This window comes from Oncorhynchus mykiss, chromosome 11, assembly GCF_013265735.2.
Source record: "Oncorhynchus mykiss isolate Arlee chromosome 11, USDA_OmykA_1.1, whole genome shotgun sequence".
Lineage (NCBI taxonomy): Eukaryota > Metazoa > Chordata > Actinopteri > Salmoniformes > Salmonidae > Oncorhynchus > Oncorhynchus mykiss.
Genome location: NC_048575.1, coordinates 31,867,987 through 31,894,592, shown reverse-complemented (window position 1 = coordinate 31,894,592; position 26,606 = coordinate 31,867,987). Strand labels below are relative to the sequence as shown.

The following is a 26,606-nucleotide window of genomic DNA, read 5'->3' as shown; positions in this document are numbered from 1 at the left end:
TCTGGAAACCACCTGATCAGGGGCAGAACGACAGATTTGTACCTTGTCAGTTCAGGGATTTGAACTTGCAACCTTCCGGTTACTAGTCCAACGCTCTAACCGCTAGGCTACCCTGCCGCCCCATGGCCAACATAGGCAGGTAAACACGCCAAAATGAATACAGCATGTACACAGCATACATTGATTTCAAGAAATGTTGCATCATTTTTTTACGTTGTTGCGTCATATTTCTGTGCATACTTTTCGTTGAAGCTTGCTTTAAAATATTTACAAACGGAGTACGCATTCGAGAAGTGCACTCTGTGCTCAGTTTTGCAGACTTTGATCAGGACTCATACCCCGACCCTCCTGGGCTCCATTTTCGTGTCTTCGGAGTACGATAGTATGCATTTTGAGAAACACCCAGTGTTTTTCACTTCCATCAACAAAACACAAGTTATGACATTTTTGGTGGAAGAATGGTGTCAAATACTTTTAATAAAGTTCCAGACACTTGTAGAATATTTTCCAAGCTACATTGAAGCTGCTCTGGCAACTCATGGTGGCCCAACGCTCTATGAAGAGACAGGTTAGCGTTTTTCGTCATAAATCTTGTTCTGGAGGCAGCTCGGCACAGTGGTCACTCTCTGGCACGGCCACAAAGTCCTAAAATTAGATTTTTAAACCTAACCCTAACCTTAACCTTAAACTAAGCCACACTTCTAGTCGTAATGCCTTACTCTAACCTTCAATAAAGACCAAAAAGTACATTTTTGTTTTCATGAATTTCACAATATAGCTAATTTTGACTTTGCAGCCAGCCTATCTAGCGGAAATCACTCAGTTCTGCCTCCAGACAAAGACTCATGACAATAAAAGTTGGCATTTTGATTGTTTTTAGTTTCTTTGGGCAGTTACCTGTACGTCGTTCATTTTTATGTAAGGCTTGTGAGCCATGTACAAATGCATTTAGAATTATTTGGACTGGAATCTAATACCTACCACAGTGTATTTTAGAGTTTTCCAGCACCATCATCAAAATACCAAATTATGAAATATCTGGTAGAAGAATGATGTCACATCCTTCCAATAGTATTCCAGACACATGTACAATGCCTGTGGAAAGTATTCAGACCACTTGACTTTTTCCAAATTATGGTAGGTTACAGCCTTATTCTAAAATGTAATTAAAAAATGTTTCCCTCATCAATCTACACACAAGACCCCATAATGACAAAGCAAAAACAGGTAAAAGATTTACGGAAATATAGCATTTACAGTTGAAGTTGGAAGTTTACATACTCTTAGGTTGGAGTCATAAAAACTTTTTTCAACCACTCCACAAATGTGTTCATGTTAACTCTTGATACTACCCATCCCGGATCCGGGAGTGTAATCATCGCCTGAAACTAATTAGCATAACGCAGCGGACATAAATATCCCTAGAAAATGTTCCTATTCATGAAAATCACAAATAAAATATATTGAGACACAGCTTAGCCTTTTGTTAATCACACTGTCATCTCAGATTTTCAAAATATGCTTTACAGCCAACGCTAGACAAGCATTTGTGTAAGTTTATCATAGCCTAGCATAGCATTATGCCTTGTTAGCAGCAGGCAACATTTTCACGAAAATAAGAAAAGCAATCAAATTAAATCATTTACCTTTGAAGACCTTCGGATGTTTTCACTCACGAGACTCCCAGTTAGATAGCAAATGTTCCTTTTTTCCGAAAATATTATTTTTGTAGGCGAAATCGCTCCGTTTGTTCTTCACGTTTGGATGAGAAATCGACCGGAAAATGAGGTCACTACAACGCCAACTTGTTTCCAAATTAGCTCCATAATATCGACAGAAACATGGCAAACGTTGTTTAGAGTCAATCCTCAAGGTGTTTTTCACATATCTATTCGATAATATATCCACCGGGACAATTGGTTTCTCAATAGAAGCGATTGGAAAAATGCTTACCTCTGTACTTTACACAAGATTTTCTGCGGGAGCCATCTTGTGACCACTTGCTCAATGTGGTCCCTTACGGCTATTCTTCAACATAATTGCGTAAATATACGCCACAATGCTGTAGACACCTTGGGGAATACGTAGAAAGTGTAAGCTCATTCGTAGCCCATTCACAGCCATATAAGGAGTCATTGGCATGCAGCGCTTTCAAAATATGGGGCACTTCCTGATTGGATTTTCATCTGGGTTTCGCCTGTAACATCAGTTCTGTTGCACTCACAGACAGACAATATCTTTGCAGTTTTGGAAACGTCAGAGTGTTTTCTATCCAAAGCTGTCAATTATATGCATAGTCGAGCATCTTGTCGTGACAAAATATCCCGTTTAAAACGGGAACGTTTTTTATCCAAAAATTAAACACCGCCCCCCTAGTTTTGGTTCAGTTAGGACATCTACTTTGTGCAAGTAATTTTTCCAACAACTGTTTACAGACAGAATATTTCACTTATAATTCACTGTATCCAGTGGGTCAGAAGTTTACATACACTAAGAGGGACTGTGCCTTTAAACAGCTTGGAAAATTCCAGAAAATGATGTCATGGCTTTAGAAGCTTCTGATAGGCTAATGGACATCATTTGAGTCAATTGGAGTTGAACCTGTGGATGTATTTCAGGGCCTACCTTCAAACTAAGTGCCTCTTTGCTTGACATCATGGGAAAATCAAAAGAAATCAGCCAAGACCTCAGAAAACAAATGGTAGACCTCCACAAATCTGGTTCATCCTTGGGAGCAATTTCCAAATGCCTGAAAGTACCACGTTCATCTGTACAAACAATAGTACACAAGTATAAACACCATGGGACCACGCAGCCGCCATACTGCTCAGGAAGGAGACGCGTTCAATCTCCTAGAGATTAACGTACTTTGGTGTGAAAAGTGCAAATCAATCCCAGAACAACAGCAAAGGAACATGTGAAGATGCTGGAGAAAACAGGTACAAAAGTATCTATATCCACAGTAAAACGAGTCCTATAGCGACATAACCTGAAAGGCTGCTCAGCAAGGAAGAAGCCACTGCTCCAAAACCGTCATAAAAAAGACAGACTACGGTTTGCAACTGCACATGGAGACAAAGATCGTACTTTTTGGAGAAATCACAGATGAAACAAAAATAGAAATGTTTGGACATAATGACCATCATTATGTTTGGAGGGAAAAGGGGGAGGCTTTCAAGCCAAATAACATCATCCTAACCGTGAAGCACTGTGGTGGCAGCATCATATTGTGGGGGTGCTTCGCTGCAGGAGAGACTGTTGCACTTCACAAAATAGATGGCATCATGAGCCCTGACCTCGATCCTATAGAACATTTGTGGGCAGAACTGAAAAAGCGTGTGTAAGCAAGGAGTCCTACACCAGCACTGTCAGGAGGAATGTTGTGGGGGTGCTTTGCTGCAGGAGGGTCTGGTGCACTTCACAAAATTGATGGCATCATTGATGTGGATATATTGAAGTAACATCTCAAGCCATCAGTCAGGAAGTTCAAGCTTGGTAGCAAATGTTTTTTCCAAATGGACAATGACCCCAAGCATTCTTCCATAGTTGTGGCAAAATGGCTTAAGGACAACAAAGTCAAGGTTTTGGAGTGGCCATCACAAAGCCCTGACCTCAACCCTATGGAAAATATGTGGGCAGAACTGAAAAAGCATGAGCGAGCAAAGAGCAAACCTGACTCAGTTACTCCAACTCTGTCATGAGGAATGGGCCAAAATTCACCCAAATTATTGTGGGAAGCTTGTGGAAGGCTACCCGAAATGTTTGACCCAAGTTAAACAATTTAAAGGCAATGCTACCAAATACGAATTGATTGTATGTAACCTTCTGACCCACTGGGAATGTGAAATAAAAGCTGAAATAAATCATTCTCTCTCCAATAATGTGACATTTCACATTCTTAAAATAAATTGTTGATCCTAACTGACCTAAAACAGGGATTTTTTACTAAGATTAAATGTCAGGAATGATGAAAAACTGAGTTTAAATCTTTTTAAGGTGTATGCAAACTTCCGACTTCAACTGTGCATAAGCATTCAGACACTTCCTTTGTTGAAGCACCTTTGGCAGAGATTACAGCCTCGTCTTCTGCTTGGCACACCTGTATTCTTCTCTGCAGATCCTCTTAAGCTCTGTCAGGTTAGATGGGCAGTGTCGCTGCACAGCTATTTTCAGGTCTCTCCAGAGATGTTCAATTGGGTTCAAGTCCGGGCTTTGGCTAGACCACTCAAGGACATTTAGAGACTTGTCCCAAAGCCACTGCATTGTCTTGGTGTGTTTAAGATCGTTGTCCTGTTGGAAGGTGATTCTTCTTCACAGTCTGAGGTCCTGAGCACTCTAGAGCAAGTATTCATCAAGGATCTCTCGCTGTACTCTGTTCATCTTTCCTTCGATCCTAACTAGTTTCCCAGTCCCTGCCGCTGAAAAAAATCCCCACAGCATGATGCTGCCACCACCATGCTTCACCATAGGGATGGTGCCAGGTTTTATCCAGAAGTGACGCTTGGCATTCAGGCCAAAGAGTTCAATCTCGGTTTCATTAGACCAGAGAATCTTGTTTATCATGGTCAGAGTCCTTTAGTTGCCTTTTGGCAAACTCCAAGCGGGCTGTCATCTGCCTTTTACTGAGTAGTGGCTTCCATCTGGCCATTCTACCATAAAGGCCTGATTTGTGAATTGCAGCAGGGATGGTTGTCCTTCTGGAAGATTCTCCCATCTCAACACAGCAATTCTGGAGAGTCTTAGAAGTTACATACTTCTTCCATTTAATCAATGGAGGTCACTGTGTTCTTTGGGATCTTAAATGCTGCCGAAATGTTTTGGTACCCTTCCCAGATCTGTGACTCGTCACAATCGTGTCTCAAAGCTCTACAGACAATTCCTTTGACCTCATGGCTTGGTTTTTGCTCTGACATGCAAAGTCATCTGTGGGACCTTGTATAGAGGGGTGTGTGCCTTTCCAAATAATGTACAGTCAATAGAATTTACCACAGGTGGATGCAATCATGTTGTAGAAACATCTCAAGCATGGTCAATGGAAACAGGATGCACCTCAGCTCAATTTTGAGTCTCATAGCAAAGGTTCTGAATACATATGTAAATAAGGTTTTTCTGTTTTTTTTAATACATTTGCAAAAAAAATGGCCTCATTATTATGAGGTATTGTGTGTAGATTGATTAGGAAAACTTTTAATATAATATATTTTAGGATAAGTCTGTAACGTAACAAAATGTGGGAAAAGTCGAGGGGTCTGAATACTTTCCCAATACGCTGTATAATCTATGCCAAGGCACATTGAAGCTATTCTGTTCTGTTGGCTCGTGGTGGACCAACGCCTGGTAGACCAAAGCCCTTTAAGATACTTTATGGTGTTGTTTCCTTTATTTGTATGTACACTCTTGGAAACATATTGCCATCTAAAACCTAAAAGGGTTCTCCGGCTATCCTCTTAGGAGAAGCCTTTGAAGATACCTTTATTGGCTTGAGGTAGAACCCTTTTGGGTTCTTTGGAAAAAATCTTTCCCCAGAGGGTTCTACATGGAACCCAAAAGAGTTCTATCTGGAACCAAAAAGGAACCCTTTTGGAAACCCTTTTCTAAGAGCGTGCAGTAAAGCTTGTGAGCCATGCACACACGCAATTAGAATTAAGTGGACTGTAATCTAATACCTAACACATATCTCTATCCCAAATGGCACTACATTCCCTATATTCTGCAGTATATAGTGAGTAGGGTGTCATTTGAGACACAACCCCTGTCATTCTGGCTACAGCTGCATATAAATTTATATAGCAGTTTAATCTGAATACTAAATGTTATTATTAAAAGCTTTTCCTTCCCTCCCTGGTACAGGACAGGGACTGTGTCCCAAATGGCACCTTATTCTCTACATAGTGCCCTACTTTTGACCATAGTACTATGGGCCCCGGTGAAAAATAATGCACTACATAGGAAATAGGGTGCCATTTGGGACACATCCTGGGAAAGTGTATACCTGGTAATGAGGAGAGCACCCCAGGGCCTATTGCATTCATTGTGCAGCAGGCAGCAACTAGAGTGGTATAATTCAGTAATGAATTGCTTTAGTGCCTGGACAGCACTGTAATGGTTTTGGAGATTAACAATTAGGCTTACCTGTATGTACAAGGTGTGTGTGCTGTGTCCTTTTTCTATCTCTCTCTGTCTCTCTTTTTTTTTCTCAATTTATCTACCCCCCCTTCTCTATTTACCTACCTCCAGAGAGACGATCAGTAGGGGATGACAAAATTCAAAAATTCCAACTGCACTTCACTGAAGCTTTGTTGAAATCGTTGAGCTCTAGGTAGCAAGAGCCGGCAAATGTTAGATTGAGGCTAGCCAGACCTGTCTGGCTGTGTCTAGACTTGACAGTTCATGAAGCTTTAGTAATCTGATCATGGAATTCTGAATGCGTCATGCATCTACATCTCCACCTACAGTTGAAGTCGGAAGTTTACATACACTTAGGTTGTAGTCATTAAAACTCGTTTTCAACCACTCCACAAATATCTTGTTAACAAACTATAGTTTTAGCAAGTCGGTTAGGACATCTACTTAGACACAAGTAATTTTCCAACAATTGTTTACAGACAGATTATTTCAGTTATCATTCATTGTATCACAATTCCAGTGGGTCAGAAGTTTACGTACACTTAGTTGACTGTGCATTGACACAGCTTGGAAAATCCTAGAAAATGATGTCATGTCTTTAGAAGCTTCTGAGGCTAATTGACATCATCTGAGGTGCACCTGTTGATGTATTTCAAGGCCTACCTTCAGAATCAGTGCCTCTTTGCTTGACATCATGGGAAAATCAAAAGAAATCAGCAAGACCTCAGAAAACAATTGTAGACTTCCACAAGTCTGGTTCATCCTTGGGAGCAATTTCCAAATGCCTTAAGGTACCACATTCATCTGTACAAACAATAGTACTCAAGTATAAACACCATGGGTCCACGCAGCCATCATACCGCTCAGGAAGAAGACGCGTTCTGTCTCCTAGAGATGAACGTACTTTGGTGTGAAAAGTGCAAATAAATCCAAGAACAACAGCAAAGGACCTTGTGAAGATGCTGGAGGAAACAGATACAAAAGTGCCTATATCCACAGTAAAACGAGACCTATATCAACATAACCTGAAAGGCTGCTCAGCAAGGAAGAAGCTCCTGCTCCAAAACCGCCATAAAAAAGGCCAGACTACGGTTTGCAACTGCACATGGGTACAGTGATTGTACTATTTGGAGAAATGTCCTCTGGTCTGGTGAAACAAAAAATAGAACTGTTTGGCCATAATGACCATCGTTAGGTTCGGAGGAAAAAGGGGGAGGCTTGCAAGCCGAAGAACACCATCCCATCCGTGAAGCACGGGGGTGGCAGCATCATGTTGTGGGGGTGCTTTGCTGCAGGAGGGTCTGTTGCGCTTCACAAAATAGAGGGCATCATGAGGAAGGAAATTCATGTAGATATATTGAAGCAACATCTCAAGACATCAGTCAGGAAGTTAAAGCTTGGTAGCAAATGAGTCTTCCAAATGGACAATGACCCCAAGCATACTTCCAAAGTTGGAGCAAAATGGCTTAAGGAAAACAAAGTCAAAGTATTGGAATGGCCATCACAATGCCCTGACCTCAATCCTATAGACATTTCGTGGACAGAACTGAAAAAGCGTGTGCGAGCCAGGAGGCCTGCAAACTTGACTCCGTTACACCAGGTCTGTCAGGGGGAATGAGCCACAATTCACCCAACTTATTGTGGGAAGCTTGTGGAAGGCTACCCAAAATGTTTGACCCAAGTTAAACAATTTAAAAGCAATGCTACCAAATACTAATTGAGTGTATGTAAACTTCTGACCCACTGGGAATGTGATGAAAGAAATAAAAGCTGAAATAAATCATTCTCTCTACTATTATTCTGATATTTCACATTCTTAAAATAAATTGTTGATCCTAACTGACCTAAGACAAGGATTTTTTACTATGATTAAATGTCAGGAATTGTGAAAAACTGAGTTTAAATGCATTTGGCTAAGTTGTATGTAAACTTCCGACTTCCGACTTCAACTGTACATTTAAATGTGTCTACCGTGTCCACAGTGTGTCCGGATTCCCTTTTCCCGTGTTGTATTCAAATGCCAGTATGCATTCTACAAACGGTGGAAAGAGGTAAAATATGATAATAACACAACAACAATTGATGGCAGTAGCTAACTGCTGTAGCTTACAAGCCAGCAAACGTCTGTAGCTTGCCAGCAAGCTAACAAGCAACGCTAAAGGGATTGCAAACGGGTTAGCATAACTCTAGCCAATCCACAAATTATTTTTCTAAATATTAGCTAGCTGGCTAGAGTTGGAGGCCAGCAAACATGTTCCTCACACACTAGGATTGTATTACCTCCAACGTTATAATGAAAAGGTGCCTCTCAGTCCCAAAACACAAGTTTTCTGGAGACTGAAGATGTCGTCCACTGTATGATCTTTCGGTAGCCTGTTAGCATCCAGACTGAGGAGAAATCCTCACACACAGCACCCCCAAACATGTCCTGAAGAGGTCAGCCAGATCTGAACGCAATCAGACCACAAACGGACTGTTGTGCATCGAGACCCATCTTTTCAATGTGATCTTCTGATTCTGATAGTAGATGTCGCATGTTAGTGTCAAGTGTCGACACGACCTATGTGGGTCAGCTAACTCTTCTGGTGTTGATTGTCATTCCGAACATGTAGCCAGAAAGACCAGGACGATTGAGGAGTTGGCTGGGGCACAAATAGGCCTAGATCTAGCAGGATAGGGAAATCAAATGTACCTTCGTTGTGTGATAGAATTCCTTCCCACAGATCCCAAGTCCAACAGTCATTCTGCTACAGGGTCTCTTTCTCTGTCTTCTCACCCTCCCCTCGCCATTCCCTCTAATCACTACAGACAGCTGGGCTGTAGAACCAAAGCCTATTAGACAATGCAGATGACAAGAAAGAGATGGAGCAAGAGAGAGAGAGGAAATGAATGAAAGAGAAAGAGAGCAGCAGAAAGGGAGAGCTGAGAGAAAGGGAGAAAATTAGCTGTGGAAAGGAAAAGGCCAGGGACGTAGAATAAGCCATGTCTGGCTTGTCTTAACATATCTGTGTCCCAAATGACACCCCATTCCCTACATACACTGTAAAAGATTTCCTGTAATTTTTACAGTAAATTACTGGCAGCACAGTAGCCAGTAGGTTATTGTAAATTTACAGTAAAATACTTGCAGCACAGAAGCCAGTACATTTCTGTAGATTTACAGGACCTTTACTGAAACACAAATTTACAGCATATTACTGTAATGCCTGACTGATGCAACATACTGTATATCTAGAATTTACAGTGCATTACTGGAAGCACAGTGGTCAATATACTGTTTCAGATTTACATTGCAGGCAGCTAATGCCAACGATGGGCAGTATTTCTGTTACATATATTTGATATAGGTATTTCAATAGTTTCAATACCTATTTTTTAAATTGTAATTCACTGGCCTGAAGCACAAATCATCTATTTTGTAAATGTTTTATTAGAATACATTTATTTTTTATTTTCTAAGTAGCCCGCTTAACAACACTAACATTCTTGGTAACAGTAATATGATCTTTTTACTTGCTATGACTATTATATGTTCTTGTTTATATACCTTAGTTCAATTCACTGACTGTAAGTTCCTTTGAATATGAGCGTCTGCCGAAACAAGGCCAAATTTGATCAAAATACAAGTCATTTGAGGATGGGGCTCACTAGAATAATACCCAGCAGTGTGCTTCTCAAGTGTTCATGTTCACATTTATATTTTGGACATTTAGCAAAATGTACATTTTGTCCAGAGCTATTTACAGTCAGCATTAATCTAAGGTTGATAAAAAAAAAACATATCTCACAGTCTCTCTAACCGTTACTGAGGATGTTGTTGTAGTTAAAGCAGGAATCCACAGGTTGTTTGCAGCCCTATGTTGCCATACTTTTTCTGTAGGGTTTTCTAGTGATGGGGAAATGAAGCTTCCTGAAGCATTGAGGCTTTCCAGACAATTGTCTTGAAAATTGGTTCATTACTCATGACTTCAATCAACACAGTATACACTAGTGGCACCTGCTGGTCAAAATCATTTTGAGAAGCCAACTTATTATTGATGATGTCCCACATGCTGTAGCGTGTGCGCGGAGTAGCCTTTTTTTCCTCTACTAAACCAATACCAAACCAATCAGTTGGTTATTCAACAAAACAAAGCTTCAAACGTCATTGTTAAAGTGATACAGGAATCGTCACACTTCTTCAAAGGAATCTGCTTAGCGACTTCGACGCATGCCTCAGAGCTCTGGTATCAAGCGTAACATCACTAGTGTTTTCACTTTGAAGGAAAACAAGGGGGTTGAGCCCCTAGCCACCTTGAGCTGACCTCCTGGGCAATGTTTGTCTTTGCGTTAAATCCCACCTAATCGAATGACCCTGCTGCACCGGAGCTGGAGAGGAAGTGAAAGTCACTTTTATGCTAACATTATAGCTGCCATTAACAAAAACAGAGGAGCCGAAGCCAAAAAGCTAGCTGACTTGTTTGCAAATAAACTGCTGGGTAAAAAAATGCTGGGTTAAAAACCCAATTTGAGTAAATATTGGACAGAACACACATTGGGTTATTTTGACCCAGCCAGTTGGGTCACAGCAACCCATTGTTTTCTTTAAATTGGGTTGTTGATGCTGGGTTATTGAGCTATGATCCCCAGGTCAGATCAGAATACTTAGTAGGGGTGTGGCTTTCAGACAGTTATTTTTTTGGCCAACCATGAGAGTAAATGTCATTCTGGTTAATCTGTTCTCTTGTCAACCCACTTCTTTGTAGTGTAAATGAATCTTACACAAGTGTCTAGGCATGTGTTTAAGGACCTGGGCGCGGGCAATATGTTGATCATATTCCAAAAGCTCAGCAGTATCAATGCCATCATGTTCTATGCTGAGAATATCTTTTAGGAAGCACATTTTAAGAACAGCAACGTTGCTATGGTGGTAGTAGCAGCAATCCAGGTAGTGGTCACTGCTGTAGCAGCATTGGTCATGGACTGCGCTGGAAGAAAGCTTCTCATCCTCTCAGGAGTTTCTATGTGCCTAAGCACTGCTGCATTTGCTGTCTACTTCAAGTTGTCCGGTGAAACCCATGGTAACTCCTCAGGACTTTGCCTAGTAGAGTCCCCTAGCAGAGGACCTTGCGTGGCTCGCACTGGTCGGCGTGGGCTTCTTCATCACAAAAAAAAATTGCTCGAGTAGTTCAGTTCACACATCACACTTGAAGATTCACAAAATATGTGTGCACCAGAGATATTTGTCAATTTGACCTACAATGCTTGCATTTCATTATGTTTATGTATTTTTTTGTTTGTTTACAGTACAAGAACAGTTTACAACATTTTAAAATGTGAGAGAACAATTAAGGCTATGTATGTGCATGTAAGTAAGAATTTGGCCCATAATGACAATTAGATAGTTTACTGATTTAATGTTCTCTTTGTACCATGAGGGTATACATTTGTGAGTGTGCACAAATGTCCTGATGGACTTATTTGTCATGTTTTTCTTCTGAAATAACTCAATGTTTTTACTAAAACATTTTAGAAAGGTGGAGAAAAGTAAGAATGGCTGTGTGAATACACATGCAGTATCTATGCACAGTGTAATATAATGTGGTACACTATTACTGGTGCCAAAACATTCAAACTGAATGTGCAACAGTAGTGAATGGTCATATCATGCTAATAAAAGACTTATCTATTTAAAAAAAAAAATGTCTTGGCATAGCCCAATGTTGGGATAGTTTTAATATTTAAGTGTTATTCATTTTGTGTTAAGAAATTTAATGTGCAGAACTTTTGAAGGAAAATTAAGAGTTGTAGTGAACCAACTTAACATGATGAATATGAATAACATTTACTCTCACGTTTGGCCAAAAATTAACTATATGAAAGCCACGCCCCCTACAGGTCACGCATTTGGATTATCCAAACAAATCGGTTTTTATTCACTTTCATGCTGGGTTGACCCAGCATATGGGTCTTTTTTTATATAATCCATAGGTTACTTTCAGGAGGTGTGGTCTATTGGGGGTGTGGCTTTCAGATTGGTCTTTATGGACACATTCTTTGCAGTATTACTTTATTGCCTTGTTGCAAACAGGATGCATGTTTTGGAATATGTTTTATTCTGTAAAGGCTTCCTTCTTTTCACTCTGTCAATTAGGTTAGTATTGTGGAGTGACTATAATATTGTGAGTCCGTCCTCAGTTTTCTCCTATCACAGCCTTTATACTTTGTAACTGTTTTAAAGTCACCATTGGTTTTACGTTGAAATCCCTGAAGAGTTTCCTTCCACTCCGGCAACAGAATTACCAATCTACCAATAGGTGCCCTTCTTTGCGAGGCATTGGAAAAACTCCTTAGTCTTTTTTGGTTGAATCTGTGTTTGACGTTACCTGCTCGACTGAGGAGACCATATAGAATCTTTGGGACCTTACAGGGTCATTCTAAAATCATGTTAAACACTATTATTGCACACAGAGTCCATGCATGTGACTTGTTAAGCAGGTTTGTATTCCTGAATTTATTTAGGCTTGCCAAAAAAAGGGCTTGAATACAAATAGACGCAAGACATTTCAGCTTTTGTAAACATTTGTCAAACATAATACTGCTTGACATTATGGGGTATGGTGTGTAGGCCAGTGACAAAACATCTCTATTTAATCAATTTTAAATTCCGGCTATAACACACCAAAGTGTGGAAAAAGTCAGGGTGTGAATACATTCTGAAGGCATTGTGCAAGGCACCAGGGATAGTATAGATCAGGATTTATAGACAGAGAAAGAGAGAAAGAGAGAAAAAGACAGAGGGAGGGGGAGAATGAAGGGGTGGGAGGGGGAGGTGTAGGGAAAGAAAGAGAGAGAGATAGAGAGAGAGAGAGAGCTTGGGGGACAGAGAAAGGAGAGTGAGAGAGAGAATTGAATTGTACATTGAATTGAGAGAGAGAATGAGAGAGTGAGAGAGAAAGAGAGAGAGAGGGTGTTTTTTTTTATCTCTCTATTCCTCCTTCCCGTCCACCAAAGCACTAACCACCATCGTCTCATCGCCTCATATCATACAGCTACAGATGCACCGCTGTCTCACAAAGGATAGCATATCTATCCGGGTGTTCCTTCTTATCATCTTCCTATGTGAGTATATATTTCTATTACCAATTGCGTTCGAATAAATAGTAAACCAATGTGAGTGAGTCCAATAAGGTTTGTTTGAACAGCTGCTCCATCTGTGGTGGTAGCTGACCACCCAAAGAATCTGCAGATAACCATCAGCTCTCTATCCAAGTTCGAAAACCCTGTTTGTAACACATACAGAATTTACAACAAAAAAACATTGGAGTACATGGGGCTTTTACTAATGAGGATATACCTACTTTATTTTGGTTAATAAGTCATAGAATTGATCAATCCTATTTTTTTTTTGGGGGGGGGGGGGGTCTTGTTACCATGACAACGACTGCTCCAAATGACAGGAGAAATTGGGGTTATCTGGAGTCCTCTGACCCCAGGTTCAGTTTTCAGATTCAACCTTCGATTTTAACATATATCTCCTGTGTTATATCCCCAAGAGAGACATAGCTAGGATATAATTAGGAGTGTTTCTATTGTGACAGACAGCAGCTGGACTGGGATGTATGACGTTTGTGTGTGTGTGTGTGTCGGTACCTGACTGACATAGTATGACTTCCCCCTCTCTGATTATGTGTGTGCCGCTGCTCCACATTGATTGGCTTTGCTGACTGTGCATTCTATAGGTCCTCTATGTGTCTTTCATTGACTGTGTGTAGGCTGCGGTGTGTGTTTTATTGACTCCTCTCTTAATGTGTTTTTGCCTGGCTCTTTAAAGACCAGCTCATAGTGTGTCATTCCCACTGATTAGTTCACTAAATGCTTTTGTTACTATGCTGATTTCTGACTCTCACACTGCGGAAGTGTGTGTGTGTGTGTGAATGAAGGGTAGCGTACAGTGGAAACAGAACATTAGCCGTTAGCACTTTACATTCATTAGGGTACATTCAGACTGATGCTGCTGTGGTTGCTTTCAAAATGGCACTATATTCTCTATAGAGTGCACTGCTTTTGAGCAGGGTCCATAGGGGTCTGTGTAAGGCAGGTATTCCCAAACTGGGGTATGCGCAATGCTGTCGGGGGTACGTCAAATAAAAATGTGATTCACATGTTTTTTTTGTTGTTTAAAAAAAAGATTATTCACATTTTCAAACATTCCATATATGTTTTCCAACAGGGCTAACCGTTTGGGGGAAGTTTTTTTCTCGCCTGAGTAGCCTTGTTTTACTACCAATAAAAAAATGAAACCATATAGTGTTCAGCAAAATAACAATACAATGTAAATACAGGTAGCCTAGTCGAATAATTAACATCCAATCACATTAACCGTTACTCTCTCGCGGGAATTACACCACCGGTCCATATGTAGCCAGACGTAGCTGCTGCTCTTTCCGTTTGCTCGAAGATGGATTAATGGTTAAAAAAAGTAAGGCCCGCGTCCATAGACACATAACAGCTCTACTGGTAGTACTGCTACTACCAGCAGCGCTACACCTGCACCTGTCGACGACACAAGTTGTTCTGCTTCCACAAGCACATCCAATGCTAGCATCAGTAATTTTACATTTGTTGTTAGCCCAGCTGGCATGGACACTGACAGTTGTGAATCTGATGCAGCAGAAGAGCTATTGCCCCCTTACCTGGGAAAGCACCGAACAACAGACAGGGATGTTGGACCATCAAAGTGGCACAAATATGATTAGAACTACATTGATTTGGGGTTAACTTATATTGGGAGTAGTGCCTTTCCTTAGCCATAGTGTGTTATATGTGCAAAAGTACTATCTCACAACTCGATGAAAACTTCACACTTGCGCAGACATTTAGAAACAATGTATAGAAACAAAAATAAGCCGCTGGAGTTTTTTGAGTGAGAATTAAGACGACTTTCGAGTAGTAAGACATGTATAAAAGCAACAGATACCATTAAAAAGAAGGGTCAAGAAGCATCTGATATGGTGAGCTACCGAGTGGCTAAGACAGGCAAACCCCATACTATTGTGGAGGACTTAATTATTTCTGCTGCCGCAGATATGGCTGGGACAATGCAGGGGGAAAAGGCCCAAAAAACTATACAGACAATGCCTTCATCAAACAACACTGTTTCATGACGCATCATTGACATAGCAGGATATGTTTTGAAACAATTAATGCTTCACATACAAGCCAGTGAATTCTATGTGTTACAGCTGGATGAGTCAACAGGCGTGGTGGGCACAGCTCCTGGTATATGTCCGTTACGTTTATGGGAGGTCAATTAAGGAAGACATCCTCTTCTGCAAACTCACTGGAAACCAGGACAACATGAGAGGATATTTTTAAAGTACTGGACAGCTTTGTGACATCAAATTGAATTTGGTGGTCAAGATGTGTTGGTATCTGTACTGATGGCCATGACATGCAGACATAGTGGAGTGGTAACGCGCATGCAAGCAGTTGCTCCCGAAGCTCTTGGTGCTAAGGGAATGCCTGACTTTTTGGACACTACAGTGAAAATTGTTAATTTTGTTAAAGCATGGCCCTTGAACTCTCGTGTATTTTCTGCGCTATGCAATGATATGGGCAGCGACTATATGTACCTCTTTTACAACATACAGAAGTGTGCTGGTTATCAAGGTGCAAAGTATTGATACGTTTTTTTGAATTGAGAGACGAGCTTAAAGTTTTCTTGACTGACGATCATTTTCACTCGTCTGACCGCTTGCATGATGCCCGAGTTTCTCACGTGACTTGCCTATCTGGGTGATCTTTTTTCTCGCCAGATGACTCTCCGCAACTATGTTCAATGTGCTGGAAATAATTAAGGCTGTGATTAAGAAGTTGGAGCTGTTCTCTGTCTGCATTAACAAGGACAACAGACAGGTCTTTACATCATTGTATGATTTGTTGTGTGCAAATGAACTCAGGCTTACGGACAATGTCAAATGTGCTATAGCGAAGCACCTGAGTGAGATGGCTGCTCAATCACTTAGGTACTTTCCCAAAACGAATGACACAAACAACTGGATTCCAGTCAACTTACTGATATCTGAACAAGAGCCTCATGAAAATTACACTAAGCGTTTCTTTGAAAAAAAAAACATTTTCATCACAAGCCACTGCCAGATTTCTGTATTGGGCTGCGCTCAGAGTATCCTGCCTTGGCAAATTATGCTGTTAAGACACTGATGCCCTTTGCAACCATGTACCTACTGTTGAAGTCAGAAGTTTACATACACTTAGGTTGGAGTCATTAAAACTCATTTTTCAACCACTCCACAAATTTCTTGTTAACAAACTATCGTTTTGGCAAGTCGGTTAGGACATCTACTTTGTGCATGACACAAGTCATTTTTCCAACAATTGAATAGCTTTAGAAGCTTCTGATAGGCTAATTGACATAATTTGAATCAATTGAAGGTGCACCTGTGGATGTATTTCAAGGACTACCTCCAAACTCAGTGCCTCTTTGCTTGACATCATGGGAAAATCAAAAGAAATCAGCCAATACCTCAGAAAAAAATTGTAGATCCTTGAAAGTCTGATTCATACTTGGGAGCAATTTCAAAGTGCATGAAGGTACCATGTTCATCTGTACAAACAATAGTACGCAAGTATAAACACCATGGGACCACGTGGCTGTCATACAGCTCAGGAAGGAGACACGTTCTGTCTCCTAGAGATGAACATATTTTGGTGCAAAAAGTGCAAATCAATCCCAGAACAACAGCAAAGGAACATGTGATTTATGCTGGAGGAAACAGATACAAAAGTATCTATATCCACAGTAAAAAGAGTCCTATATAGACATAACCTGAAAGGCCACTCAGCAAGGAAGAAGCCAGTGCTCCAAAACCGTCATAAAAAAGCCAGACTACGGTTTGCCACGGCACATGGGGACAAAGATCATACTAACGAATGTCCTCTGGTCTGATGAAACAAAAATAGAACTGTTTGGCCATAATGACCATCGTTAGGTTTGGAGGAAAAAGGGGAAGCCTGCCAGCTGAAGAACACCATCCCAACCGTGAAGCACAGGGGTGGCAGCATCATGTTGTGGGGGTGCTTTGCTACAGGAGAGACTGGTGCACTTCACAAAATAGATGGCATCATAAGGATGGAAAATTATGTGGTTATATTGAAGCAACATCTCAAGACATCAGTTAAAGTTAAAGTTTGGTCGTGAATGTGTCTTCCAAATGGACTATAACCCCAAGCATACTTACAAAGTTGTGGCAAAATGGCTTAAGAACAACAAAGGCAAGGTATTGGAGTGGCCATCACGAAGCCGTAACGTCAATCCCGTAGAAAATATGTGGGTAGATCTGTTAAAGCGTGTGTGAGCAAGGAGTTCTACAAACCTGATTCAGTTACATCAACTCTGTCAGGAGCTTACTGTGGGAAGCTTGTGGAAGGCTACCCAAGTTAAGCAATTTAAAGGCAATGCTAGCAAATACTAATTGAGTGTAAACTTCTGACCCACTGGGAATGTGATGAAATAAATATTTCTTAATAAAAAGTGGTAATCCTAACTGACCTAAAACAGGGATTGTTTACTAGGATTAAATGTCAAGATTTGTGAAAAACTGAGTTTAAATATATTTGGCTAGGGTGTATGTAAACTTCTGACTTCAACTGTAGCTGTACCATGATATTTGCATTGTTACTAAATAAACCTCCAATTGTTCTCCACCATTCCACCCTCTAAAACCTACACCTATCCCAAGTTGGTTTGTCGTCCCAGTGACCGGCAGACCACCCCGGTCCCCCCCGGATCACAGGGACCCCAAGAGACCTGGAACCTATCCTTCAAAAATAGCACAGTGCCACCCACATAACAGAAGCACATTAACTGCCAAAAGCATTTCCAACAGCCTCACCTCAATTGTCTTATATACAGTTATTTAAAACATACTGTATACTCCACCGGTCAAACATTTTATAACAACTACTCATTCAAGGGTTTTTCTTTATTTTTACTATTTTCTACATTGTCGAATAATTGTGAAGACATCAAAACTATGAAATAACACATATGGAATCATAACCCAAAAAGTGTTAAACAAATCAATATATATTTTATATTCTTCAAATTGCCACCCTTTGCCTTGATGACAGCTTTCCACACTCTTGGCATTCTCTCAACCAGCTTCATGAGGTAGTCACCTGGAATGCATTTCAATTAACAGGTGTGCCTTCCTAAAAGTTCATTTGTGGAGTTTATTTCCTTCTTTATGCATTTGAGCCAATCAGTTGTGTTTTGAAAAGGTAGGATACAGAAGATACCACTATTTGGTAAAAGACCAAGTCTATTTTATGGCAAGAACAGCTCAAATAAGCAAAGAGAAACAACAGTCCATCATTACTTTAAGTCGTGAAGGTCAGTCAATACGGAAAATTTCAAGAACTTTGGAAGTTTCTTCAAGTGCAGTCACAAAAACCATCCAGCGCTATGATGAAACTGGCTCTCATGAGGAACGCCACAGGAATGTAAGACCCAAAGTTACCTCTGCTGCAGAAGATAGTTCATTAGAATTACCAGCCTCAGAAATTGCAGGCTAAATAAATGCTTCACAGAGTTCAATTAACAGACATCTCACATCAACCATTCAGAGGACAAAGTGTGAATCAGGCCTTCATGGTTGAATTGCTGCAAAGAAACCACAACTAAAGGACACCAATAATAAGAAGAGACTTGCTTTATTTTTATTTTATTGAATCTTTATCTAACTTGGCAATGGAGTGCTGTATCAGATGACCTGGCATCCACAATCCCCCGACCTCAACCAAATTGAGATTTGGGATGAGTCGGACAGCAGAGTGAAGGAAAAGCAGCCAACAAGTGCTGAGCATATGTGGGAACTCCTTCAAGACTATAGGAAAAGCGTTCCAGGTGAAGCTGGTTGAAAGAATGCAAAGTGTGTGCAAAGCTGTCATCAAGGCAATGTCACACCCTGGTCAAAGTATTTTGTGTTTATCTTTATTTATTTGGTCAGGCCAGGGTGTGGCATGGGTTTTTGTATGTGGTGTGTATGTATGGGGATTGTAGCTAGTGGGGTGTTCTAGCTAAGTCTATGGCTGTCTGAAGTGGTTCTCAATCAGAGGCAGGTGTTTATCGTTGTCTCTGATTGGGAACCATATTTAGGCAGCCATATTCTTTGAGTTTGTCGTGGGTGATTGTCCTTAGTGTCCTGATGTCATTGTTCTGTGTTAGGTTACACAAGTATAGGCTGTTTCGGTTTTCGTTAAGTTTATTGTTTTGATAGTGTTTGTGTTTAGTGTGTTACTTCATTAAACATGGATTGCAATAGAAACGCCGCATTTTGGTCCGACTCTCCTTCTCATCAAGAAAACCGTTACAGAATCACCCACCACAAAAGGACCAAGCAGCGTGTCAACAGGCAGGAGCAGCGCGAGGAGATGCGCAATAAGGATTTCTGGACATGGGAGGAAATCCTCGACGGGAGAGGACCCTGGGCTAAACCAGGGGAGTGTAGCCGCACCAAGGTGCAGCAGGAGAAGGAACAGAGGCAGCAGCAGCAGGAGCAGCAGCAGCTGCAGTGGGAGAGGCTGCACCACCTGGAGAAATGGACATGGGAGGAAGAACTGGACGGTAAAGGACCCTGGGCTCAGCCTGGAGAATATTGCCGCCCCAAGGAAGAACTGGAGGCTGCGAAAGCTGAGAGGCGCAGATATGAGGAGGCAGCTCGACGTAGCGGATGGAAGCCTGAGAGGCAGCCCCAAAAATTTATTGGGGGGGGGGCTAACAGGGAGTATGGCTACGCCAGGTAGAAGACCTGCGCAAACTCCCTGTGCTTACCGGGGGGCTAGAGAGACCGGACAGGCACCGTGTTATGCAGTGGTGCGCACGGTGTCTCCAGTGCGGGTGCATAGCCCTGTGCGGTATATTCCAGCTCTGCGTGTCGGCCGGGCTAGATTGAGCGTCGAGCCTAAAGCCATGAAGCCGGCTCTAGCAGCTGGTCCCCAGTGCGTCTCCTTGGGCCGGCTTACATGGCACCAGCCTTGCGCACGGTGTCTCCGGTTCGCCTGCATAGCCCAGTGCGGGCTATTCCACCTCGCCGCACTGGCAGGGCGACCGTGAGCATTCAACCAGGTAAGGTTGGGCAGGCTCGGTGCTCAAGAGCTCCAGTGCGCCTGCACGGTCCGGTTTTTCCAGTACCACCTCCACACCCCAGCCCTCCGGTAGCAGCTCCCCGCACCAGGCTTCCTGTGCGTGTCCTCGGCCCAGTACCACCAGTGCCAGCACCACGCATCAGGCCTACAGTGCGCCTCGCCTGTCCAGCGCTGTCGGAGCCCTCCTCTCCAGCGCTGTCGGAGTCTCCCGCCTGTTTAGCGCTGTTAGAGCCTTCCTTCTCTACAGCGCTGCCGGAGTCTCCCGCCTGTTCAGAACTGCCAGTTAGCATAGAGCTGCCAGTTAGCATAGAGCTGCCAGTTAGCATAGAGCTGTCAGTCTGTAAGGAGCTGTCAGTCTGTAAGGAGCTGCCAGTCTGCAAGGAGCTGCCAGTCTGCAAGGAGCTGCCAGTCTGCATGGAGCTGCCAGTCTGCATGGAGCTGCCAGTCTGCAAGGAGCCGCCAGAGCTGCCAGTCTGCAAGGAGCCGCCAAAGCTGCCAGTCTGCAAGGAGCCGCCAGAGCTGCCAGTTAGCATGGAGCAGCCAGGGCCGCCAGTCAGCGTGGAGCAGCCAGGGCCGCCAGTCAGCATGGAGCAGCCAGGGCCGCCAGTCAGCATGGAGCAGCCAGGGCCGCCAGTCAGCATGGAGCAGCCAGTCAGCATGGAGCAGCCAGTCAGCATGGAGCAGCCAGTCAGCATGGAGCAGCCAGAGCAGCCAGTCAGCATGGAGCAGCCAGAGCTGCCAGTCAGCATGGAGCAGCCAGTCAGCATGGAGCAGCCAGAGCTGCCAGTCAGCATGGAGCAGCCAGTCAGCATGGAGCAGCCAGAGCTGCCAGTCATCATGGAGCTGCCAGTCATCATGGAGCTGCCAGTCATCATGGAGCTGCCAGTCATCATGGAGCAGCCAGTCAGCATGGAGCAGCCAGAGCTGCCAGTCGACCAGACTCTTCCAGATCTGCCAGTCGACCAGACTCTTCCAGATCTGCCAGTCGACCAGACTCTTCCAGATCTGCCAGTCGACCAGACTCTTCCAGATCTGCCAGTCGACCAGACTCTTCCAGATCTGCCAGTCGACCAGACTCTTCCAGATCTGCCGAAACCACCAGCCAGCCAGGATCTGGTAGATTCATCAACCTGCCTGAGCTTCCTCTCACTCCTGAGCTTCCTCTCACTCCTGAGCTTCCCCTCAGTCCCGAGCTGCCTCAGTCCCGAGCTGCCCCTCAGTCCCGATCTGCTCCTCAGTCCAGTGGGGTTCTGGGTGAGGACTACTAGGCCATGGTCGGCGGCGAGGGTGGACTATCCAGGGACGCGAGGAGAAGGGACTAAGACATTGATTGAGTGGGGTCCACGTCCCGCGCCGGAGCCGCCACCATGGACAGACGCCCACCCGGACCCTCCCTATTGTTTTGAGGTGCGTTCGGGAGTCCGCACCTTAGGGGGGGGGGGTTCTGTCACACCCTGGTCAAAGTATTTTGTGTTTATCTTTATTTATTTGGTCAGGCCAGGGTGTGGCATGGGTTTTTGTATGTGGTGTGTATGTATGGGGATTGTAGCTAGTGGGGTGTTCTAGCTAAGTCTATGGCTGTCTGAAGTGGTTCTCAATCAGAGGCAGGTGTTTATCGTTGTCTCTGATTGGGAACCATATTTAGGCAGACATATTCTTTGAGTTTGTCGTGGGTGATTGTCCTTAGTGTCCTTATTGTCCTTAGTGTCCTGATGTCATTGTTCTGTGTTAGGTTACACAAGTATAGGCTGTTTCGGTTTTCGTTAAGTTTATTGTTTTGATAGTGTTTGTGTTTAGTGTGTTACTTCATTAAACATGGATTGCAATAGACACGCCGCATTTTGGTCCGACTCTCCTTCTCATCAAGAAAACCGTTACAGGCAAAGGGTGTCTACTTTGAAGAATCTCAAGTATAAAATATATTTTGATTTGTTTAACACTTTTTTGGTTACTACATGATTCCATATGTGATATTTCATAGTTTTGATGTCTTCAATATTATTCTACAATTTAGAAAATAGTACAAATAAAGAAAAACCCTTGAATGAGTAGGTGCTCTTAAAACGTTTGACTGCTAGTGTACATAAAACAAATCTTGCTATTCTTAATTCCCACAATTAATGAACAATATGCATAATAATGCAAAGGATTGTTACCTACAACCAGGATTGTCATTACAAAAATTACATTTTTGGCAAGCAATTCATATTTTCGAAAACAATTATTGTGATTCATCCTATATTGTCCCTAACATATTTACCCCATAGCAACAGGTGTGGGATACACACACACACACACACTCATACACACTCCCCACCCTTCCTCCACAAACAACCACAAGCTCAGATGTTCAACAGTTGTTCTAACCCCGAGCCTGTAGGACTTGATGTGCGAATGCCTATTCAGTTGTAGCTGTTTGAGAAGGCATGCAAAATTGAGCAAGAATGGGGAGATTTGATTAACCAATGTCCTATCTGATGGAGCTCCGATACATCCCTTTCCCCTGAAACACGCACACGCTGGTCCCCTGTTGTGACCATTTTCCCAAGCATCTCTGTGCAGTCAGACCTTTAATTATGTTGTGCCACCAGGGCCACAATAATTTGCCCCCTTGTCAGAGTGTGACCCCCTTCCCATGGGTTAGTGCAGCTAGTGTTGCCAGCACTGCCACTACCTGGGTTGGGGCACCCCACTGGAATCCCCACCGGCTAGGTTTAAGGTAGTCAAGGTTCTCATTAGCAGCTTTGAGAAATTCCTTGTATATTATGCTCACCCATCTGGGGGCTTTGGCTCTGTTAGAACCAACTCTGCCAGGCAGGCTCAAAATCTTGAGGGTGCGGTGCTGCTTTAGTGGGTCTCTGACCGCATTTATCTTTCTGTCCTGGCTGCGTATAGAATACTTCATCTAACAATGAACTTAGCCTTATTATGCTTTTGGGAAACTGGGCCCTGAACTCTTTCCCTGAGGGGAGTTTTTGGAAGAGGGGGATGAAGGGGTCAGCAATGATCTTTCCTGTACGCTGCCTTTCCCTGGAGTCGTGCAGGACCTCGATGGAGGGCAGGTGGCGGCTGATGAACCTCTTAGCAGAGAGGACAATCTGCTGCAGTTTGCCCTTAGAGCGGGCCTACTCATTCCCTAACGAGGAGGTGAGGATGGACTTGATGATGTTTGTGTAGAACCGAATCACTATTGTTCACGAGAGTTCGAATTTCTTACCTGTTTGGGTTGGTAATTTCTTCAGTTTTGCTGGGATATCTGTCAGGATGCTCATTACTTTGACGTTGTTGCTTTGTGCCCGTTGTCGTGCAGTTTGGAGAAATCACGTACATCACAAAGGCCACCTCATCTGTCAGACGAGAAGAATAGACAGAGCTCATTTTTCAGCGTTTGAGTTTGCCAGAAACGAGGGGGGATACGAGATGAGATGAGGGGGTAGAGGAATATTAAAGGCTGTTGATTTGCCAACATCTGGGAACGTTTTCAGTGGGAATGAAAAGGAAGAAAAACACTTGATAGCTGACTGTCCTCAAAAAGGAATTAATAGCTGCAGGGTCCCAGAGGGTGGAGGATTTAAAGCACTAGCAAAGCTAATTTATTGTCACTATATATCAATGTTAGCCTTTTTCTAAGTTTTTCCATTTCACTTACAGAGGACGTTCCCTCTGGAAAGATAGAAGTGGTTTTAGTAGCTTTCATCACTGTATTTTCATGTGTGTACTAGGGTGGATAGAATGTGTACCCAAGGATCTAGGAGGGTGTTAAATAGCATGTGTGTGTTTGATAGTGTTTGTGTGAGTTGGCCTACATAATGGTCTTGTGTGAAGTTGATTGAGATGAGATGGGGGGGGGGGCATGAGTGTGTGTTTGCATCCCAAATGGCACCCTATTCCCAAAGGGCTCTGGTCACAAGTAGTGCACTACATAGGGAATATGATGCCATTTGGGACGAAGGTTGAGTGTCTGGGCTGCCCAAGGGCCGGGATTGTCGTGTGGTGCCAATCATCTCATCGATCTGTTTGTGTTTTCACCAGCCAGAGCTGTCCACCGCTGCACGCCAACCAGTCAGATGAAATATCTCTCTCCTTTCTTCACCTCAATGAGAGAGAGAGAGAGAGAGAGAGAGAGAGAGAGAGAGAGAGAGAGAGACAACAGAACAGTAATCCCTCAAATTCAGTCCCAGGGCAGCAGGAGTCATGACGGCCTACTGGGATTGAGAATCTGACCCATTCCTCAGATCAGGTTTATAATTTGTCACACACTGATTTTGTTCCAATTGGGGACAACTACCTCACAGCTATCTAGTCAAAACTATGATCCACTCATAATTTCATACTGGACATGAATAGATCTATGAGCAGAGAGTTACTGTTATCCAAGCTATTCCATAAACAGTAGCAGTGCTCTTTAAATCTATTTTTGTGGGAGCAAGTAAATGCATGTGCGAAAGCTGAATGTTGTTAGCTCATGATTTGATTCATGTTTGTCAAGATAGCCTTACTGAGAAAATTACCCTGTTGAATTAGGGTTTATAATTGGTTTATACTCAAAGAATTATCAGCTATTTTAACTTAGAATAACAAATATACTATATTATAGACACATTGTTTCCCTTGAAATTAAGGACTGTTTTAGAATTGATTTGTCTGTATGCACACACACAGGGACAAGCTGGGATATTTTCCTACTGAAATAGCCATTTATAATCCACTCAGTGAGCTAACAATCCGGTCGCATTGACTGATTAATGAACAATCAATGCTGCTATTCCGTTGATCCCCATTGGTGTAGCCGGGTCCTAAATGGCGCCCTATTCCCTTTATAGTGTAGTACATCTGGTCAGGGCTTAATTTGATCACCCTCTTGCAAGAGAACTCTTGCAGGAAATGTAAAACTCGTAGTGTATTTAATGTTTAAAAAGGCTTCTGATGTTTGTTATTTCCGCTTTGAAAAGTCACACTTGATTTTCTATTACAAAAAATGTATCAACCCCTACAAAAATTGCCATTTGGAACGCAGGTGTAAGTCTTTAAAGCCCACGGTAAGGCCCTGCCTTAGTAACTAACGACAGGGGATATAGCTGTAGCCTACAATTGTGTTTGCCTCTGAGCTAAGATAAGCCTTTGTCTGCATCCCAAATTTACTGCGACACTATCTATGCTCTATGTAGTACACTACTTTTGACCAGAGCCCTATGGGGCTCTATGAATATAGGGTGCCATTTGGGACATAACCTTTGACTATATTATCTCTGGGTGGTTGGCTGTTGATTGGTTAGTAAACTGGCTAGTTGTTAAGTAAATAATGTCTATGGGTGGCTCCCTTTACATGATAGGAGGCTCAGTATTCGGTACACAGAGCATGGATTTTTATCTCTAGTAGCTAGCTACCTCTGCATCAGTTTCACAACACAAGGATCTATGGTGCTTTAGCTGTCGCTGTGCTACAGTAAAGAGAGAGAGAGTATTAGCACAGTAGATAGTACAGTGTACATATATAATACAGTATCAGCACTGCATATAGCGGTATTCAGGGTATACACAGTACAGTGTATAGTGGTAGTAGTCAGGGTCTACATGATACAGTTATATAACTGTAGTCAGCGTATGCATGATGCTGTTTAAACCAGCTCTACAGCCCTGGGGAAGAGCTAAGCGGCTCAGGTAAGGTTCTAATATGAGATTATACTAAAACTCTCAGGCCTGCCTAGGTTTGTCTGTTTTTCTTTTCCACTGCCTGGCAACAGAGACGTGTGTGTGTGCGTGTGCGTGTGTGTGTGCGTGTGCATGTGCGCGCGATAGAGAGACCTGAAGGGAAATATACGTATTTGATGTGATTGTTTAAGCGGACGCCCTCTACTTTCACCATACATGTCCCTTGACAACATGTATAATCTTGAAATCTCTGGCAGTGTTATTTCAAAGATAATCTAACTATGGTATGATCTTGAAATATCCCTGTGGGCAAAACTGTTTGAAATGGCACCGTTTCAGCTTCAGAACCTGGTTGAAATGATATCTTCCAACCAGTTCTGCCCACTATGATAGTTTGACACTGACGAGGGACTTGAAGGGTTAAGGGTTGTAGTATGTGTTACTGTTACTATGATTATAATGACAAAGTGACAATGTAGCTGGTGTTGATCTTGATAAGGTGACAAGAAACAGTTTCAGGGCAGGCAACTCTAAAAATGTGCTACAATATCCATTCTCTCTCTTGATAATATATCTTCACTCCTTTCCAAGAACCGCCAGCAACATTACACTCAAGTAATGTGACAGTTCTTGTCTTTGAGCAATGAGTTAGATCTCCGCTCGCTTCCCTCTGTTTCTAG

At 42.6% G+C, this 26,606-nt stretch overlaps 1 protein-coding gene across 4 annotated transcripts in view; it reads left to right on the top strand.

Moving 5' to 3' along the window:
- Positions 1–26,606, top strand: part of LOC110535571 (E3 ubiquitin-protein ligase RNF152) — a 54,468-nt gene that overhangs the window by 13,672 nt on the left and 14,190 nt on the right. The window contains exon 1 of one of the 4 annotated variants that reach the window (XM_021620642.2): positions 13,028–13,227. The exons of 2 other annotated variants lie outside the window; for them this stretch is intronic. The gene's annotated coding sequence lies outside the window, so the exon portion shown is untranslated. Of the gene's footprint in view, positions 1–13,027; positions 13,228–25,513; positions 25,936–26,606 lie in introns of those variants that run through there. One more of the 4 variants, XM_036935301.1, reaches the window with a different exon arrangement.